This window comes from Apteryx mantelli, chromosome 3, assembly GCF_036417845.1.
Source record: "Apteryx mantelli isolate bAptMan1 chromosome 3, bAptMan1.hap1, whole genome shotgun sequence".
In the NCBI taxonomy this organism is placed as follows: domain Eukaryota; kingdom Metazoa; phylum Chordata; class Aves; order Apterygiformes; family Apterygidae; genus Apteryx; species Apteryx mantelli.
In genome coordinates, this window is record NC_089980.1 from 40,193,183 (window position 1) to 40,215,040 (window position 21,858).

Below are 21,858 nucleotides of genomic sequence, written 5' to 3' on the forward strand. Positions count from 1 at the left end.
GCAGTGTCCTCTCAGGGCACACTGACCTGCAGTGTGATGGGATCCTGTCACTTTGTGTAGTTTCCCGCTCTCCTGGTTGGTCTTGTGGTGACAATATCTGGCAGACAAGACTATCCAGATCCTACCTTTCAAGGATCCTGGGCCTCTCCAAAGGGCTTTGACGTTGCCTACTCAAGATCAGACTGAATTTATAGTCAGCCTGAACTCCAGCTGAGAAAACCTGGCTGTCAGATGCTGGAGATCTTCAGCTTCAAAGCACCCTCGGGAGCACTCTAGCAGGCACTGTGACCCCCAATCCCTTGTGAGCCCCTGCTTCTTTATGGGTAGTTATGGTGGGCTGATGTTTTGGGTCCTGCTGGTTTCCATGTACTGTGCTGCCTAAAGTCTCTGACCTCAGAGTGCTCAGGGAATCATGTAAAAGGCCCTGGGCTCCACTGAAGTGTAAGGTACTTCAGGTTTCTGCAAAGCCATGAGTGTCACATTACCCCTAGGTCTCCACACCAGTCACTAGCCACAGCTTTTGTGCAACAAAAGATCCTAATGTTACGTTAGAGGGGCTGGTCATTCCTTTATGATTTGGAGTGAGCTGGAGCTTTTGCCATGACGTCTGGTAGGTTTGAACTGCCAAGAAAGAAGGAAAACATGCTACCTTTTCTCAAAAGGTTGCAGAGTTTATCCTTAGTATCTGCTCCTTAGATACATGTGTAAATCTAGCTAAACTACCCACATCCTTTCCAGAGCTTCTGCAGCACTGAAGCACCCTCAAGGTTTTAATGCGGGCTTTGGCTTTTAGCCAAAATTACTGTTATTTCCAGTAATAATGAGCTGAATGATTACTACCATCAAGTCCTGGCTGCAACAGATAACAAAAAAAAATATTTCAATTATTTATCAAAAGAAACAATAGAAAACAAATAAGCCTTTCTGTTCTGGTCCCAAACTATGGGTAAGGCTAGTTCTGAAAACTAGAAAGTGGAAAATTCTACTTTTAGATCATGAAAATTTATTTTAAAAATATGTAGTGACTGTGTAAAATATGATAAAGTAGGTGAACATAATCTTAGTGGCTCAGAGATACAGAGCAAGCCTGTGATATAGTGATTAGTAGCAGCCCTTTGGGTAGATAGTGTTTATCTCACACCATATTGATATCTGCACTAGGTCTGAACTTGTTAGACATGACATCTAAGAGTAGATTAGTGCAGCAGCTTTTTACTGCAGGACATACGTACTCCATCCTACTAACACCATCACAGATAAATTTTCCTGATACCTATAAATTCCCTATCGTGTACATCAAAAACTGATCAAGCCTGGAATGGCAACAAGCAGAATGTGAGAACATTCAGTAATGCCTTCATATCTCTGGGCACGCTTTTGTTTCCCCACATTTATATACGCTTCTTATAAGGGGAGGAAACAGGAAGAGTTTCATCTTCGGCCGAAAGACAAGAAGACATGGGGATATTTATAAGTATTTGATCTAATGTGGTGCAGAATAGCCTTTCAGTCTTGAAGAGGGCCATACTCTTTTGTCTCAAGCAAAGGCAGACTCAACAAAGGAACTTTGACTTTGGGAGAGAATTCCTGCTGGTGGGAGCTGCACAGGAAACATAGGCTGAGGAGCTGTTTACAAAGTGAACAAGAGAGAAAAGAGTGAATTTGAAATGCCTGGAGGAGAGAACATCAAGAGGACAATATACCATCTTCTGCCGAAGAGTTTATTAAGTTTGGCCTGAACTTTCTGGCTTGAGGAACTTTGGATACTGTTGTCCAAAAGATTAGTCATGTTTGTTTGTTCAGAAAAGCTCACCTAGTTGTGGAGCACTGGTGATTGCCTGGTTTCTTTACAAGGGGAGGAAGACTGTTTCAGAGATGAACTAGGTAGCTTTTGTGATAAAGGCTAGTGAAGTGAGCATGGCTACGATGATAAGGGATAAGAGAAGAGTGCAAATCATGATGAAGGTTGGTAACAAGGAGGAATCTGGACATCCTGACTGAGCATTTTGGAGATGGAATAGTTTGTCTGACAAAGGAGAACATGAGAAGACTTAGGCTGGGAACAGGTAGTAACAGGAACAAACCTATATATAAGTATGGAGCCAGATCCTTCTCAGAGGTGCATACTGACAGGACAAGGGGCAAGAAGCACATGTTGCAATGCAGGAAATTGTGATTAGAAATTAGGATATTTTTTTTCTCACTGTGGGGGTGGAGCAGCACTGGACAGGTGCCTGGAGAAGGTGTGTGATCTCAGACCTTGGGGATACCCAAAACTTGACTGGACAAGGCCCTGAGCAACCTGACCTCAGTGGGCCCTGCTCTGGGCAAGTGGTTGGCCCAGATAACCTGCAGAGACCCCATCCAACCTGAATTATCCTGGTGATTCCTAAATTATTCCTGTGATTCTAATGAGTCAGACCCCATGGCTGGAGATGGAAGGACCTCATGCACGAAGATGGGGAAATGTAAGTGTCAGACTCATGACTAGGCTGGAGTCACTGATGAATTTAGTACATTTCATGACTGTATGTCAAATTTTATTGGGAACCTGACAGCTGCAAGCTTAATGACTGTGCAAGGCAAGAAATGATTTTCTGACTCTTATCACTAATAAATGCTGGTATTTATACTGTCCAGCACTGACAGCTGATCCCTTTGACCCTTTCGTAATGCTTTGAACCCCAGCAGAAGGTTAGTTCCCTTGAAAACTGCCTTTTTATGCATACTCTGACCCAAACTTCCAAAGCCTCCAGTCCCCCAGCCAAGACCTGGTCTGCAGAGGAGAAGCTTCAAGCAAATGGGCAGCCAGATGTATCAAGCAACTGCTTTGTGCTACTCCCTGTTGTTGAGGGATGCTCTGGTGAGAACATTCTTTGTTGGTTCTTCATCGCAATGGTAATGTTTTGACTTGCAGTAGATGAATTGCTGAATTACTGTTTATGTCAATATTCTCTGCTGGATAGCAAAATTCAAGGAACAGCTCTGGTACTTCATCTATTCTATGTGGAAACATGGCCACTGATGCCCATAATTCATATCATGTTATGACTGTGACGCTGGTATGTCACACAGCTTATCAAAATTGAGAGCAACAGCTCCAAACTTAGCTGTAGGCATGTGTTTCGGTAACCATCTGAAGTACATATAACAGCTTCTTATAAGAATAAGAAGTGGGCTTATTATTTAGCTGGAGAAATACCACTAACACAGGGGCAGGGGTACTTTAATTTGAACAAAAAGCCATGTTTCAGTCAGATATAAAGTACAGAATTTCATGGAGATGCATTTTCCTTTGCCCTTCCATAGCATGGAAAGGAGTCTGGAGGTACTAACAACAGTGCCTCAGATTCCTGCAGCAGCTGGTTGTATGTTTGTCCCCCAAAAGCACTTTCTTGTCTTGGCATGAGCAAGTGCATGTGTGTGTGCTGTGTGCAGTCTGTTTGATTACTCCTGTCAGGCATAGCCTGGCAAAGACGCGGTGTTTCCTACACGAACTGCCATCTCTTCCCAGCTCGGGAGTGAAAGGCTAAACATTAAGCAGAAACTAACAACATTCCAGTTCTACAGCACATTTTAATTTTCAGCAGTTTTTACTCTGCCATACACCCAACACTGTCTCTTAAGGGAAAAAAGCAACATAGTTAACATGGGATAGATTTGGTTCAATGTATTTTGTTTCCTTTCATTATTCCATTTGTCAGAGGAACTATTTAGAGAGAAGGATTTTCACAATATTGTGTATGGTCCAAGTTTTTGTTTTTTTTAAAGAAAGCACTACTTTAGAGGTTACATTTTCAGAAGCCATTGGATTTCAGCCATTTCGGATTCATAGTGAGAAGGGAGGAGACAGTAAGAACTAAAAAGAAAAAAGAGGATCATTTTCCCCGTTACCAGCAGGAACATCCTCTTCTGAGTCCCATTAGAGAGGTAACTGCCTCCATTAATAAAATAAACTGATACATAATCACTACAAGTCTTAATGCTGGGGCTGAATGACCCAATTTAGTACGCTCATCTATGCTATGTCCTAATCCTGCAGCCTCTCTGGTATTAGCTGGGTAAACAGACCAGATGCAGATGCTGGCCAGAGGTTCAGGTTCTCACAAACTTGTCTCTACAGAAGAGCCTGGATGTGCCTTATAAATCACTGATCTTCACTTCTTGGACTCAAGCTTCAAAGCAAGCATAAAAGTTGGCCATACAGTGTTTATACTTGGAGATCTAGTTGCTGTAACTCAGGTCAGTCAAACAGCAAGAATGACTTGGAGACGGAAACAAGAGTAGTACGTGAAGCACCTCTTTTATTAAAAATTTTCCATTGACTTTACTGAACCTGTCTTCCTTCAGTGTCTAAGACTTGGTGAAGACTGTCATTTTAGAGGTGTTTTCAGTCTCTTACAGATCTAATTATCTAGCTCAGTGACACCTGGTTTGGAGGTGAATAGGACCTTTTCTCTGTGGTTTGTCTTTCTTTCTGTGGTTGCCTCTTGGTTTTCCGTGTTTATTCCACATGGGTGAGTCCATTTCCAGTGAAAGACACCTGTGTGCTTTGGAGCGTGTTTGCTGAGGATGACGAGCAAAGTGTGTCAATAGCTGCAAATAAACGTGAATCCACAAGAAAATCCAGTTGTCCAAAAACAACTGATGAAAATAAACACGGTGAAGCATGTCACCCTTCTACCCCCGCACCAGGCATCAGGTTGGCCCAGCTCCTCTGAGGCTCGCGGGCACCCACCAGTCCCCGCGGGGAGCTGTGGCTGCCGTGGCTCTCTCCAGGCCCTGCTCACCAACCCTTTCCCCCAAAAGTGAGCTGCCGTCATCCCTTGGTGCCGTGTCCCTGCCAGCCAGGATTCACAAAGCTACTGGTGCCTGGGGCACCAGCCAAAGCCGGGACATGGGTGTCCCAGGTGAAGGCAGGCAGCACCTGTGTTTCTAGGAAAGCTCGCGTGGGTTGGTGGCTTGTCCGACTTGCGAGTTGGCATGGCACTGGCACGAAGGGCAGCTGGGGCACTGGGGGAGGCTGGGCGCCAGGGTGTCCTTGCATGCCTGCTGGTAGCAGGGAGACTCGCCGGGGAAGTGGGAATCACGACGGGGCTGCTCTAATTGCTGCTCTACACCATCCCTTCCCCAGTGGAAGAAATGACAGCGTCTGTCGCAAGACTTGTTTTTTGTTGTTGTTGTTGTTTTAACATTAACAATGTTATTTCTTCCTTTTCCAAAACAGATTGATCTGAAGCCCTGACTTTCAGTTGTTTTTCCATGAGCATATTAATTCTTTGAGAAAGAATTCAGTTCTTCCGGTTGCCTTCTTAATCTTACAAATCTTACTCTTTTTCTTCCCATCATCAAATACATTTTCTCAGATGATGGAGAGGTTCTTCTCTGGAGGAAGAGAGAGCATGGCTGACACGGAAAAAGATTTGCACCAAGGTTTTCAAGGTGCCTGGTGATTATGGGGTCCTCAGTGTTTCAAGCACTAAATATGAAACATTGTAAAGTGACAGAAAATGCTGCCCTCTAATCCTTGATACTATTTGAGGTATCCTAAATTGGCACACAAGATCACCACTCATTTTTGGTCTAAACCTTATCTCAGACCTACAAAAATCTTGTTGCCAAACTTCTGCTTCTTCTCCAGATCAGAAGATTAGCTCAAAAAGCATAAATATGAGATTTAAAACAAGCAAATAAATAAATACTTTGTTCTTTTTAATTGCCTTCTGCTTTTTTTTAACTTTTAGAGTTCATGTATTCAAGCATAATCATATGGAAATCTAATTGATCCTGGCTTTCAGAGGGAGAAATCTGCCTTCCTTCTTAACTAACTAATTAACTAGCTAAGTAAGGCTGAGGAGCTAAAAAAAATTGCACAGCTGAAGGAGCTTTCCCACAGGGGATATATCTACACTAATTTAGCCCAGGCCTGAGTAGAGAGGTTTGATTCTATATTTGTCTCGACTTTCTCTGTAAATTAGTGCTGTAAAGTCACTGCATAGACAGGGTTGCAGATCTTTTTCTGTACTTATCTAACATTGATCTTCTCCTTTTTGTCCTTCTGCACAATCTCTCCAGCCCTCATATGTGTGAACCTTGTGGCACCTGACTCCTGCTTTTCTGCTAGCTGCTCTGCTGTCTGTCTCAGCCTCCCCTTGGGAAAGGACTCAGGATGGTAACTGCCAGGCTTCACAGATGAGGTATGAACTGTGTTACTTGTGTCCTCTGCTGCTTGATGTAAGTCATGTATTTTCACTTTTTAGATTTACTGTTTAGTCTTGTTGGAAACTGAGGATGTTGGTGGAGACTTCCTCCCTCCCCAGACACGAACACCCAAAGGCACGACGGGTTTTTACTAAGCCTTAAAGAGTGGTTCAATATAGGGAATTCTCTCACAACTCCTGTGTGACTCCATGAAATCAGCCCTGCCAACTTTCTGAAGCCTGAAAACAGCTAAAGACAGGATTCCAAACAGTTAACTTCAAATAGCTCATTTTCTCTCAGCTCTGCACAAATTCCTGTCATGTTGCATTACATGTAAACAACTCAGAAACTTAATGACATGCCTTTCAGTCAAAAACTGATATGGCTTTTCAGTCTGAGCAGATTAATTGCAGTTTGTAACAATATGAAGTGTTGCAGTCTGATTAGAGTTTCTATTGCTTTTGGGGATAAAATATTTTATGTGAATGTAAAGCCAAGTTTTTTGCTGGCATGACTTTATTGACTTCTGCAGAAAAATAAAATACACATGTAAAATCCATAATACATTATTGTTTGCGTGCTGTTATAGTAAAGAAATGTTATGAGCTTCTGTAAATTAGATGTGTCAAATCAGATCCCAATCCCTATGGAAATGGAATTGCCAAAGAAGGGAGGCACTAGGAATACTTTATACTGGAGGAAACACTTGGGAATAAATCTTTTAGCATTTCATGGCTTTTTGAGGGGTTTCTTACCTTCATTTTCTCACTGTTCCCTGTTTTCTTTCTGAATATATTGCTCTTACAACCTGTGTCTTGCCATTCTCTTTGGTTTCATTCCCATGTACTCTAGTGCTGCTTGGCTATTCTGGCAACAGATATCGCATTTTGCAGCAACCCAATAGACCTCAGCTCAGGAGCCCTGTGACACAAGTCCTGTTAGCTACTAACAGGATTAATGTGAGGAACTTCCATGAAGCCTCTCTAAATATGTCCCTCTCTGAGAAGCTCCTCAGTACTTTAGGGCTGGGATTTTCACCTTTCTTCTCCCCTTTCCACTCCTTTCCCATCCCCCAACTCCTCCCCTCTTCTAAAGCAAATCATTCCAGAAAATAAATTCAAGTGGATAATTAACCCATGAGTTTTTCTTGGGGATCGGTGGGGGAGGAAGAGTGTTGGAAATCTCTCTGAGGCAGACATATTAACACGTAGCTGCTTGGCTTGATCTCTTCCTTTGTAAGATTTTGATTTGGTTGCATAAAGGCAATTTTCCTAAGTTGCTGTTTATTTTTTCCAGTTTGTAGAATGGTGTGACTGATTAGGGGCAATGATTGCTTGTCAAAGAGAGCACAGAAGTTTTTTGTGGTGTTCTGCATCCTATGTAACTGTACCAGTAGGGGTGACGTGTGTGTGTATATGAGCTTGCCAATGCAATTCCACCCTGTCCATGTTGCTGGACTAAAAATTGAAGGTCACAAACACTCTACAGAAAGTGCCAATGTATGGTTGTTTTGCCTCTTGCTGAGTTATTAGGATTCCAACAGTTTCACTTTTATAAGACTAGCCCATTTTATAGAACAGGAGACATTTAAAATGTAATATTTGCAATATTATGTTTCAATATTATGATACTGCCTGATGCTGGGGACCAAACCAAAGGTGCTAGATGGAAAAGTACAAGCTGCTGCACTTTGAAATAAAGCTGTGTGTATTGGCACAGGGGAGCATGTAATTAACATCACCAATGGGACATGTTACACATAGATCATTTTAAATCAGTCTACAGAACTGGAGATACTTAAATCAGCACTGTAAAAAACCCTCAAACGGTGTAAAAAATAAGGAAAAAATTAAGTTACCAAAATATTGAGTATTTTGTTTTATATGTGTAGGCTCACCTCCTACTTTTATAGAAGCAGACTCTTCATTCCTGCTCATTTCTACAAGGCATCCCATTTATTTTATGTGGTAGCAATACCCATGGTTTGTCACCTGAAAGTCTTTTTTTCTTGATTTATCCAGCCTATCCGTTGTCAACTATCACTTCTTAGGCAATACAGGGTGTTTCTATCTCGGGTTGTATGTTTATTTGTAACTTTTGCTTATTATGAACAACTTCTGATGAAATATTACTTAATTGTCCAATAATCGTATGCAATTGGAGGACCAATGAATTCCTTTTTGGGTGACATTAATTACTTTGTTATGAATATTGAGGCATGGTACAGTTGTTCCTCACATGAGAATGTTTACCTCTTTTTAAGACCCAGGCTGTTGGGAATATAACAAAGCATCTGACAGAATCAGATGTTTATTTAAAAAAACAAAACAAAACAAAAAACACATCCCTTATAAAGAATTTTTTTTAAGGGAAACATTAATGTCAGTTGGACATTACTGATCACTTGCGCAGCTGGATACCATCAATTCTTCTACAACTGTGGGCAGAGTGTCAGGGAACTGGCAGTACTGGAAAAGAATGTGAATCTTCCCTAGCTGAGCTTTCCCAAAGCAATGGGGGTTAACAGGTCACGTGGTGACTGCACGGGCAAAAAGGATATATAGCGTACACCAGAAAAAGATAGGAATCAAAACTAGGAAGGGTTTTAAAAACAACTGTGGTCATTTCCAGAGTTTGCCAGTTAAGAACTGTTCCTTGTAGTACAAACCAGATTTAATCAGAACATTTGTTGTAATTAGTAGTTGTGAGTATCAATAACTCTGAAAACAGGATTGTATTTCCTGCTTTCTTCAGACTCTATTCTGCACTGAGCCATAGCTATGCCCGGAGCCCCTCGCTGAGAGCGCACAAAGACTCTTTCATCTAGTGAAGGGGAAGTGGCATGTCTGTGAAGCATGGACACCTTGACCTCTAGTACACTCCTGCCTCCACCAGCAGTGGCCAAAAGCTGTGGCCACCTAACTGCTCTCTAATGTCCCAGATGAGGCACCTACTAGTACCTCTGCACTGTGAAATCCCCTGTGGCAAGCACTGCTCAGAGCTGCTGTCAGCCCCTTTGGACTTCTTCAGGCAAGCATGGTGAGGAAGGACGCCCATCCCTGCCTGTGCTATAGATGTAAGGTGGGTAAATGGGTCAGCTCAGTTACCCCATGTTTCTGGCCAACAAAAGCATTTAAGCAGCATCTGCAAAAGCGCACAACTTGGACCAAGCAGAGGTTGCTTTCCAGGAGATCAGATTTACTTTCTAATACTGGGAAAATTGGAATGTAATTTCCTTTTTCTCTTTTGTTTTCACCAGGCATTTTTCTTTAAAAGAGCTGACACTTTTTGTAAGAAACCTGTGAATTATTGCTTAAAATTAGGGTTATATCTAATACTTGCAAATCTCAGTATAAGCTGACATTGGACATGTTAATATATTTACCCCATTCTAGCATAGTAAAACATGGGGTTGCAATTCCCATGAATATTTAAAGGACATCTCTGGAGTAATTGGTTTTGTGCCCTCAAGGGAAAAGGTGAAGGAAGAAGGAAAAATAACCAGAAGAGTGTTACTGTTTCTGTACTGATTCATAGGGCAGTTTGCAATCAAATCTAGCATTGTAGTGATGACAAACTTATTAGAGCTAGAAGCAAAGAAGGCAGGAAAATAAGAGGCTTTTTTTTTTTTTTTTTAACCTTAAACCTTGAAATACTCAAGGTTCGTATTTTGAGTAAGGTGCTGATCCAAAACATGTAAAGGTGGTAGGAAAAAAAGCCTTTGACCTCAGTGGGCATTGAATCAGGCCTTCATGTGACTGGTAATCCATAGCCTTCAGCCTGTATAACTCTGTTTGAAAGAAGTGTTAGTTCTCTGAGGTACAGTCAGCCAAGGAGGTATAAGATGCTCTGTGCTGTGTGTTTGCAATTTATCCTTCTTGTCAGCCAACATCTCCACTGCTGAAGGCAATGGAGATGTTCCTACATGAGCGGTGGAAAGGCATCTAGCTGTGCTTTGCAACTGCTACTTCATGTTAAGCTGTTACCAGATAAAGAATTAACCCAGGCTCTGTTGTGACATACCCCAAATCTGAACCCAGGGTTACAGTGCTATGTTTAAACAAGCACAGGAAAGGATCTAAAGACTCAATGACCCCAGTGAATGGGGGATTATTTTTTTCCTAAATGGAAAGGGGAATGTCAGAAGATCAGGTTACTTGTGTCTATCAGCGTGTTTTTGCTGCCTGGTGGGTCAGCTGGAGTTCAGGCTCTCTGAACACCATGGAGGTGGCTCCAGAGCAGTTAGCACTTCAGCAGTTCGTAGCTCTGGTGGCCTGAACTTGGGATGGATTTCATAGCATGTGTGAAAGCCAAAAGCTTCTTTTACTGTTAATTCAATAAAGAAGAGTGAACCACTGGGTAAGTCTCTGGAAGGTAGACTAAATCAAGTTAATCTGTTATATAATAACTTTTCAATGTGGTGAATTAAGGTGACGGCAAGATGACTGTGTTTAATTCTCCAAATAATTACTGGTGGGTACTGACATTAAAGATGGGAGAGAGCAAGTTAATTTCTGTTTGTTGTTTTCAACATGTGCCAAACTCTTACTTCACACCAGTGAGGGAAGGCTAGAATTTGTGTATTCCATATGCATGAAGTAACAGTTGGCTCAAATCACTGAGGGGAGAAAAATAAAAACCACAAAAGCCCAGCAACCCAAACTGTCACTTGCTGACAATTTCTTGACTCTCACTGCTTAAATAAATTAGAGAGGCCTCACACAGGCTATTGCACCTGAATAAACTTTGGTTTCTGATCCTCTTTGAGGCAAATAATTTGCTGAGACAGCAATGCTAGCCTCAGTTTTCCAACCTACTCTTTTCTCCTTTTGGGGAGTGCCATCACGGACAGTCCCAGAGTGAGATGAGAAGGAAGAGAGCACCTGACTCAAGTTGGGCCCTTCTACTAAGGCTCTTGCTCATGAAAAAGCAGCTGTTCTTCTCCACTGCTAGAGCTGGAGGTGCTACAGGGACTCTGCATGGGTAACAATGTCTGTCCTGCTCGCGGCGACTCTCGCGTTGATCAGGGTAATGGAATTTATATCCTCCCTTCACCAGCATTAATGAATTTGCCCCAGAACAACTGGAGGAGTCTGTATCTGCACAGTCCACCTCTAACTCTACAAATCGTGCATGTTCAGGTTGTCCTGGGGTTTCTTTGGCATTTGGGCTACGGCCGTCCCTGAGGACACCACCAGCCCTCCCTGTCAGTGACCACAGGCCTAACTTCTTCCATAGGAATAGATACTTGCAGGCACCACTGCCCAAGTGAATATACACTATGTATAAAAATACTATGCGAGTAAATATGTATGTTTATTGAGAGTAGAAACATATATCTGATATAACACATGAAAGTGCTATATACTGCTCCTACATGATTTACCCTCTTGCTACTTGGTGATTGCCCTTTCTTTGTTTTCTCTAATTTGTGTACTGGAAAGAAGATGAGCTTAGGCTATAACTTTAGAGCCTAGAAAGCATGTAATGACACTGGGCAAGTTCATATCAAGAGTTAATTTCTGCATGTTTTCTATCAAATCACTCCAGAATCACACACAAATACTTTTCTTCTATTTTATTGTTGACTAGAATATTACTTGTAAGCCAAAGCTTGCTTGTTGAAATTACTTTCTCATTTTCTTTTTAAAGAAAGACATTGGTTTTGCAGTTTGACATGTTTCTTGTTTTCAGACTGTGTTGATTATCTGTATGGTTCACTCCAGGCTTCCTGTGACTGACAGCTTGTTATCTCACCTTATGAAAATCATGCATGACTTCTGGGAGCCATTGATCAAAAGGGGAAAATATACTGAGATACTGGTACTTTTTACCTAATTAACCGAGTTAATGGCTGTTCAATGAACCTATTAACCACTTGAAGTGACTTGCATCTTTACAGGTACAATACTGCATGGTCTTTCTCTGCAATATTTAAATGGCAAATGCTACCCCTGTGAGGTGTCCCAGCCTAGCTTCTCCTCTGGTTTCCTGTTTCCCAGGTACAGCTGGTCTCACTCATGTCCTGTGCCTCCAGAAGCAATGGCTGCAGGTGAACATGGCGGCCTCCTCTCATTTCCATCCTCTGACAATAGCTTCAGTTCAAGGTTCATGCTAGTCAGTACTTAAGCACACTCTTAGCTCTAAGCGCTTCATTCCTCTCATTTTATTGATTAAGGATGGATTTAAGTGCTTATTTGCAGTCCATGGCTAGCCAGCACTTCAACAGTTTCTTTTCCAGTAGCTAGATAAGAAAAAAAAATTAGGAGCCAGTCCTGACAGTCCTGCCCTTGGGGAATGGTTTGCTTTCTAGTAGTGATGGGCAACACCATTGAAACCTTTCGTGATGCCCTGAAGTGGCAGGGGGTATGGAGCATCCTGCTTCTTACTGGGAATGGAGGAAAAGTGCTCCCCAGAAGCCTGGCCCTGAGCTGCAGATAAAGGGGAGATGGAAAGCTTCCCCCCACTTTCTATGGTTGTGGCCCACAGGCAGCACCACACTCTGGGGCAGAACTCATGGTAGGAGCACAGCTGGGGAGTCTGGCCTTCCTGCCACAGCCACAAAATCTCACTTCCCCAGCACAGATCTGGTGGAGGCAGACCTGCCCTATATCTTCAAAATCCTGTATCATCACCCCCAGTCACCCACATGAATCTGTTCCCTGCTGTGCCTCCTTCCACGATCAGCTTACCCTTAAGAGTAAAGAATATGGATGCTTAAGGGCAGGTCAGGAAGCAAAAAGAGAGAGGAAGTACATCATTAGCTCATGCCCTTTGGGTTCTGACTGACTTATTAAATCTAAGCACTTTGTCCAGACTGGGACTCAGTAATAAGAAATAACCAATCACAAAAGTAAGAGAAAAATAAACAGGCCACATTCATCTGGATGGCAGAAACTCTCTGTGGGGATGGTGGCACAATGAAATGTGCTGAAGTGTGGCCAGTTAGACTCTGCTTTTTCACACCTGTTCCAGCACAGATGAGTATAGAAGCTATACTTGTCCTGGGAGGAGGGGTTGAAGGGTGGCGTGTAGTAATCTGTCTCAGACTGAGACTTTTCATAGAGCTTTTGGCTGGTATTTGGAAGTATTCTTGGAAGCTTACAATCGTCTCATTTTGCTTGTATTGGTGTGCATTATCATTTGTATTTATGGCAATGAAAAAGGAGGTTGGCTTAGGGCTAGCTGTCACTGGCTTCCTGAGAATTAGACAAGCCAAACTAGCAAATGACCTTGACCAGCTGGCAAACCTCAGTCTTGCCCCCTGTATTCCATAGCTGATTGAATCCAGCCAGTTTCTCTGCTGGGGGAGAGTGGACTACTATGTCCACCAGAGCCTTGGCAGAGCTTCAGCTGTAACCAGCTTTATTTAAAGGCTTATTTTGAACATACGATAGAGCATATTCTGCTCTCGGTTATACCAGGTGTAAATATGACATAAGTTTCTGGCCATGCTCCAGCCCTTTTGTGCTGCTGCAGCAACAAAGGCAGTGGAAAAACTCTGCTCACCGACCAAGTGTGAAGAGGTCCTTCTGCAAAGGAGTCATCTGGCTTGGGCAGCCCCTGCCCCTGCTCTACTCCTCATGCTGCCAGCGCAGCGGAGCATCCTTGGGACAGCAGTTGCTCAGAAACTCTGGGCTGCCAGCGTGGCCCCTGGCAGGCCTGAGTGGCACGGCTCTGCCGAGGAGCCCTGCGACTGCACTACCTTGTGCTGATAGCCACAGACGAGCTGTGTTCTTGCCTCTCTGCTTCTAAGAAGTGTGGCCAGCAGGCATGGCTGATTGCATGCCACCTGCTGTAACTGAGAGCAGAACTGAGCTCATCTGCTGATATGGGGCTTTTAAGTTGAGCATAGCTAAAAATTGTCAGGTTAAGTTGGGAGAAGGGACTCTAGTCGACCTTGGGAGACCCTCTTTCTGAACATAGATGGTATCTATTGTCATCCTGCTTCAGAAAGCCTTGTTGTGCAAACCCCTGGCTCTTTAGCGATCCAGTGAACTGTCAGACAAAAAAGAAAGCATCGTATGTCATTCTGGGTATGTACTTGCTGTGAATAAATACAAAGATCTATTCATTGCTCCTAGTGCTCACATAACTGACAGATTAAATCACTCTCTGGCTGTGAAGATGATGGTGGTCCAATAGCTAAGGCTGTCTAACACTTTCCATTAGATGGCCTAGTTTTTGATTGTTCATAATCTTGCCAGACTTTCGCTGTTTGAGCTGAAATTTCCCATGCCGTGTGTCACCACAGACTGAATTTTTGTGTGTGGAAGGACCTACATGAGCAGTCATGGCATTTCCAAGCTCGTGAGTCATCCTGTTCCCTGAAAAGTCACTTGAACACAAATTTTCAGAAACTAACTGTGTATATCTCCTTTTCTGAGTGACCAGGAAAGACATTCAGAGCTAGATGCTCCCCAAAGGTTAGCGCTCAAGCTGACGTTGGGCTCGTAGCTAAACTGAGTGCAAGGGAGTCCATATCTGAAACTCACAACCTGATAGATATTCTTGACAGTTTTAATCTTTTCCTTATCTTTTCCAGAGTGACAAAATCAGCGCTTGTCTTATAAGAGGCAGTACTTTGATCCTTTGATGTACCTAGTCCCCTATTAAAGCCTGTGTTGTTGACAAAGGTTGTTTTGAGCAGACTGAGATTACATTACCAGGGTGCAGTTTAGGAGGGTGGCTTTGATGGCTTAAGGCTGAGCATATCTCAGGTTTGACTGTGTATGACTACTTATAGCTCTCTTCAGTCTACCCTTTACCTTCTCCGCTACTGCCCATCTGCCATATCCTGGACCAATGTTCCCTGTTCAACAGCATCAGGACCAGATTTTTAGATCTCTGTGCTGCTCAGAGAAGCAGTCTGAAGTTGAAAGCTCCTGGGGTTGAATGAGCTCGGCAACCTTTAGAATGGCTTTTCTTTGGTCCGTTTAATCCACTTTTTTCCACTTCCCGCCCATATTGGAGAAGTCAACAGGAAGAGCTTTCAAGCTGAACTGAGTTGCCCCAGGTGGGGTGCTTGTGCTGGGAGCCCAATGGGAGGCCACTAGTTGACCAGAATTGGTGGCATGGGTGAGGGTCAGGAGTAGCATGGGGTTTAGCAGACAAAAGATAACTTTGAGGATGAATTGGTATTCATGGAAGTAGTATTCACCGATGACAATTCAACTGCAGATTAGAGGAACTGTGTTCAACGTAATGCAGCCTATATAACCCTTTTCCTACGAATATTTTTATTAGAGGGAGTTTTACAAGACCCTAGGAAGGACCTCCAACTGCCACAGGAATCTGAGAAGACTTGTGTTAAAGTCACTAGAGGAGTTTTGCTCTAACCATTACGCAAGCCAGAAAAAAAATCCAGATCTTAATAAAAATTCCCTTTGTACTATGTTTTCCAAAATGGGCATCAATGAGAGTGGCAGGATCTAGGAACTGTCTAGAGATAGACTTTACACTCGCCTAGGATAATTTTATTTAACTAGTCATGCTACAGAACCTTCAGATGAAAGGTACAATTAGAGCTTGCTTTGAAATACTTGAATTACGATTAAACTAGATAGCTTGGGTCCGGCTAGTAACATCATTCCAGGAGCACAGTGTTCAGCATAGCATGCAAAAAATACCTGTTTATTGTACTCAGCTTTTATGGTGGGTTTTACAGTTGTGCCATGTTTTGTAATGGCATTGCTATGGTATTAGCAGTACCTTAGCTGGCTAGTTCAAAGCTAGTCAGGTATGTCAATGCCATGCTGCAGTTTTAATAAGGTCTGTGGTAGAGATACACCTGCAGTCAGAAATCATCATCATCTTGCTCTGCCAACACCATGTAATATTCTGCATAAATCCTCAAGCCAGACCTTAGGAAATGAATCTGGCTCCTATAAACATTTTTAGGAGGAGGAAGCAAAAATATTTGTGTGACCTGCCAAGTCTTTTTCTCCCATAGGTAGGACTTCATATGTGGGTGTTTTTTTCCCTTTGTGATAGTAAAAGTCCTTTTATTTTTCTACAATGGAAAGACCATCCATTATATAGATCAAACTGAACAGTAAACTGCAGATGTCTAAGTTTCCATTATAAACATGATTTTATTCCTGTTCCTCGCTTTGCCGAAATTAGCCCAGTACATCTAAAACTTCACAGGCATAATCTTATTCTGGGATAGATTTTCTGGAAGAGTTGAAGGAAACTGGACAAGGTGTTTAAGAGATATGATGGCTAAAAAAATGAGATCATCTGCTTGAGATTTTCCTAAAGACTTTTTGGCTTGTCACATCCTGAAAATTCCTTTACCTAGAGATTCAAAAAATATTTTAAATCTGTTGGTCTTGGCTAGAATTGGTGCTTTTGAGTAGTTTTGGGCTGTCTGGTGACAGAATTATTTGGTTATTGAAAGCAGTTTCTGCCTCTGTGTGTGTGTGTCTTTATGCGCTTTGTGTACTTTGGAGATCTTAATTCCACTAGTCAATTCCAATGTGCTCATAAATTTGTAATGGCATATGTAAGGTTTCTAAACAACTCCACGTGCATCCTAAACATACACATTCCTTCTCTAAAACTAGTCCTATCTCCATGTTCTGCTGCCCAAAATTCTTACCTGGGTGTTTCCTAACTCCCAATCCAATCCATGCTGAGGCTGACAGTGTGGTTATAGGGTCACCTCCGCATGATCCCTGGAGACCTCTTCCAAAGGCAACAGCATTCAGATCTCATAGATCTCATTCTAGTGTTCTTTCTTCAGTCACAAAAATCATACCTGCCATGATCTGTGTCAATGTCACTCTCTGATGGCTGCGAGCCACAGACAATGATATTTAAGTCAATATTATTTTTCAGCATTTATGTTTTGTGGCTTATTTCTGCTTTTATGACAAAACAATTTCTGAGGCCGAATGTTGTTATTCTTAAAGAGGATTTATTTCAAAAGATATGCTTGAGGCTTTCTCAAAATTGAGTCATTTTTAAAATGTTTCTTGAAGTGTGACCAAAACCAGAGGCAAACAGAATCACTAGACAATTTTGAAAGTCTCTCATTAAATAAGAAGAATGTGACATCTGGAAATGGTATGGATGTGCTATACCGTGCACTAATGCAGCCTCCTGGGATAACTGCTTACATGCTGCATCATCCCCTTTGCTTATACAGAAAGTCATGGAGTAGCAATGTCAACAGTAATGTCCATATCAGTGACCGTAGGACATTGGCCATGTCCCGTAAGACCTGATTTTCAGTCAATAGTGTTACCAGGTCTTACCGTTTAAGTCTTGATCTTCCTCACTGCGTTCCTGACTCTAGCTGTTTTGTTGTTGTTGAAGTTAAGTCCCTGACCTACAAATTAGCTGAGCCTGTGAGTGTATTTGGGGGGAGTATGACAATATGTTTTCTTTGTTCTTTATTCTTCCCTCAGCATCTGTTCATGGCCACTATCTGAGACAAGCTGGAGGGCTAGATGGACCTTTGTTCTGACTCACTGTGGATGCTCTTACACTGTGTTCTCAGTGTCTACAAAAATAGCTCATTATTTGCTGAAAACAGGGCTAGATAGTCACTTGGTCATCTTAAAAAAAACTCTTAACAATCTTTTGTGTGTGTGTGTGTGTGTGTGTTTGTGTGTGTGAAGAAGCTCAGGTATCTCTGTGCTCCAGAGCTAGGACTTGAACCTTAGGGGAGACATTATCTTGGGGCCAGGGATATGCTTTTTTCCCCACTCTGGATCAAATCTGTTCACTTCTGGCCCTTAACAATCTCAGTTTGAACATGCTCAGTAGAAACGTGATAGGATTTTGCACTTGGACCCTATTGGCAGTGAGCATGCTTTGACAGGACTGAACAGGAGATGCCTGGTTGTAGATTGCTCTATCATGCAGCAGAGGAACTGAATGCAGCACCACTGTCCTCCTGGGAGTGCGAATGGCTATTGTCCTCTGGGATGGAAGCAGAAAGTCTGCCTGCCTGACTGGACAGCAGAAGTGAGAAACAAGTTTTTAGGGTGTTTCAAGAGGGAAGGTGGCTTATGATGGCAAGAAGCTGAGATGTAAAACTGATATCCAGATGGACTAGGGAAAACTGAAATGTGGCTGGGTCAAGAAGAGTCCAGGGAGATTACAATGAGAAGAGGAAAGGCTTATAATAGGGAGAAAGAAGGATGATTTGTGATCTCAGAGAAAACTTCCCTGAGGACCTGGAGCAGAGCTCAGGCTTTCTGTGTTTTAGCAGTCCTTGGCTCTTGGCTGTGCAACCCACTGGTGAGGAACCTCTCATCTCTGCACAGATACTGCATAGATTCATCAAGAGATTCATCAAGATTCATCATAGATTCATCAAGAGATAGGCTTTCACTGGAGGGGATCTGGAGAAGTCATTTACTCCACCCTTCTGCTTCAAAACCAAAGCCAGTTATAGTCATGTTAACCTGAGCTATGGTATCTTGCCTTTGACATTAAGATCCCATGTGTAATCTAAATCTCTCATGCTGTAATTCATATATGCTGGGTTATACTTCTTTATGTTTTAGTCTTTTTGATCCATCCACCAAGAACAGATTATTTTCCTACTCTTTGCAACAGCTTTTTACATGCTTGAAGACTATTATTAAACCTCTCTCCTCCTTTCTTCCCAAATGTCTCTTCTTTAGGCAAAAATATCCCAGTTCTTGCAGTCTTTCCTCATGTTTTCTGGACTCTGCCCATTCTTGTTGATCTCCTCTGGCCTCTTTCCAACCAGTCCACATCTTTCTTGAAGTGCAGGACATTGTCTACTAGGTGAGTCTTTACCAGTGGGGAGTGGACCAGAAGGCCTCTTTCAACTATCTTGAAGGCTCTTTAGACACCTCAACATGATATTTGCCTTTTCTGCAAAAAAACCATGGCTTTGCCATTCATGTTCAGCTTGTGATCTATTGCACTCCATCCATTTTCGATGACTTAATTTATCAAGACCATTTTAAATTCTGATCCTGTCATCCATCATATTTGCAGCCCTTTGTAGCTCCATCTGCAAGTTTAATTATCATCCTTCATATTACATCATCTATGCCTTCAATAAAAACGTCAAATATAACTAGATACATGCCCAAGACTCACAGAATTCCTTGCAGAATGTGTATTTTGATAATTATTATTGATAATTACTCTGTGGATACAATTATCTAACCAGACTTGACCCCCTGCCCCTTCCTACAGCAGTTTCATTTATATCATGATTCACTAGCTTGTTTACGAGGATATTATAGGAAATAACATTAAAGACCTTGCAAAAAAAAAAAAAAAAAAAAAAAAAAACAAGCTATATGATATCTGCGGCTTTCCCTGTATAACAAGATCATTTACCCTTTCATAGACAGAAATACTAGTGTGACTGAGTTTGTTCTTGGCAAATCCTTATTAGCTGCTACTCATTTCTTTCTTTTCTTCTAAAACAAACAGATAGTACACTAAAATTTTCCTGGAGATTGAAATTAGATTTACTAAATTATAAATCTCCTTTATAAAAAGGCAGGCATTAGGTTCATTTTGCCCAGTTTGTAATCCATCCTCCAGAAGATCTCAAAGATAAGCAAATGATATTCTGACATCACTTCATCTGCCCTTTAAGTCTCCTAAAGTGAAGGTGATCAGGCTCAGGCAATTTGAAAATATCTAAATTAGCTGGTTACTTTCTAAGCAGGTTTACTTATTTTAGGCTGAAATTTTAAACCTTTATCCCTGGTACTAATTGCACTGTCTGCTTGCTGTTGACTTTTTTAGTAAAGACTGATTAAAAAGAAAGAGAGATAGAGAGAAAAAGAAAAAAAAGGAGCATTAAACTCTTTGGCTATTTAATGTCCTCTGCTGATAGTGTCCACTATCTTTGAGTTGTGGTCCAAACTTTCCTTTGTTTCCTTCTTACAGCTGTACTCATTTCTCTTCCTTTTGCTAAGTAAGTGTTGCTAGTTGCAGCTTGTGCACTTTGTCTTTATGGCTGGTAGACAGACAGACAGACACACACACACACACACGAGTGGGGCATTGTGCTGGGTTCTCAATCATCTGACCTAGTCTCTGTTTAACAGACACAATTCTCTCTTACGCTCGAGAACAATTAAAAAAACTGTGAATTAGCAGACTTCTACTGAATTTCCTTGCCTTCCTCTGAACTGGTGTGGTTTTGCACTTGGTCTCTTAATAGCATTTCTTGAAGAAACTGACAGCTCTCCTTAGTTTGTTTTTCCCTTAGACTTGCCTCCTATGAGATATTCCCTACTCATTCTGAGTTTATTGACATCTGCCTTCTCAAAATCTAGTGCTGTCAGTCTCTCAGTTGGATCAAGTGGCAGAAGTTGACACTATATTCAGTGCAGCACCAATTTTTTATAAAATGTCATATCTGGCAGTATACTTTGAGTCATATGCTATGCTGACCTCTATTTAAGTGCAAAACTGCCACTCAGCTGAAGAAGATAGTGACAATTTGAATATGTATTAGCTGTTAAGGTTTAGGATGCAATTCAAAACTTAGAACAAAGAACAGGAAGAAAAACGTAACTGCAGAAAAACCTTCTGTAAGGCATTAACAGCTGCCCTTATAACAGACCTCATTCCACGTGAGCAGAGTTAACTGTGCTGATGAAATGTTTAGAACTCAAATTCTTTGTGGTAATAAATAATGTGTATGTAATGTGTAAATAATAAATAAATAAATAAAGGGACATAATGACCTGTGATCTAATTCATTTACTAAAAAACTAACAATTTTGTTGATAAGCAGCTGTTTCATGGGGCGATGGGCAGACAGCAAGACTGCAATGGGGGAGAGAAAGAAAAAAAGCACTAAGCTTTACTTGAAGCAAGAATTTCTGATCAGACCACACTGGGACTATGCCTTGTAAGAACAGTGACAGAAGCTCTTATCGGTATCTATACAAAAACAGTAAGACCTCAGGTTCTACAAAAAAAGTCTAATATTCCTTAGTGTTGGTTGTGAGCACTTAATGGATCCTCTCATGGCCTGACCTCTTGACATCAGTAGTTCAACCAAGTCTGGTACTCACACTGCAAAGCCTTCCTGTTACATAATTATTTTTACTGATAATATTAAAATGCAAGTTTCTTTACTATCACTTCAAGTACATTTGGACACCCTAAGCAATGAAAGTTAATTACCAGTAACCAAATCTCAACTATGATAAAATATTTTGAGAGTTGTAAACTAATCAAAATGCGGGCATCATAATGGGAACATGATATTGGAAGACAGAGGAGCAGGCGTTGGCCTATAATCAATGTACTGGTGATGCTATAGTGAAATCCACATTCTTCAATCACTCCAAGTTACATACTGCAGAGAATGAATGTGCAGTGTCAACACGCTATCTAGTGGTTGTATCAACTATGACATTAGTCCTGAATTCCTTTTACTGTTCTTGTGAATTGCTTGTATAAAAAAAATACCTCAGATGAAATCAAGACTTGTAAGTCTGTAACAATTCTGTAAAGAATCTAAGATATTTTGAGGTTATAGGTGATTAACAAAAATAATAAAAAAGTACTAAAATCTGTGTGAAGCTGCAGACAATCTTTTGCTGTGAAATTCTGGATAGTCATTCTTGTGATTAATAATATTCTGATGGCCACTGGATAAACAGTACAGATTTTTGTCTTTCATGTGCAGAG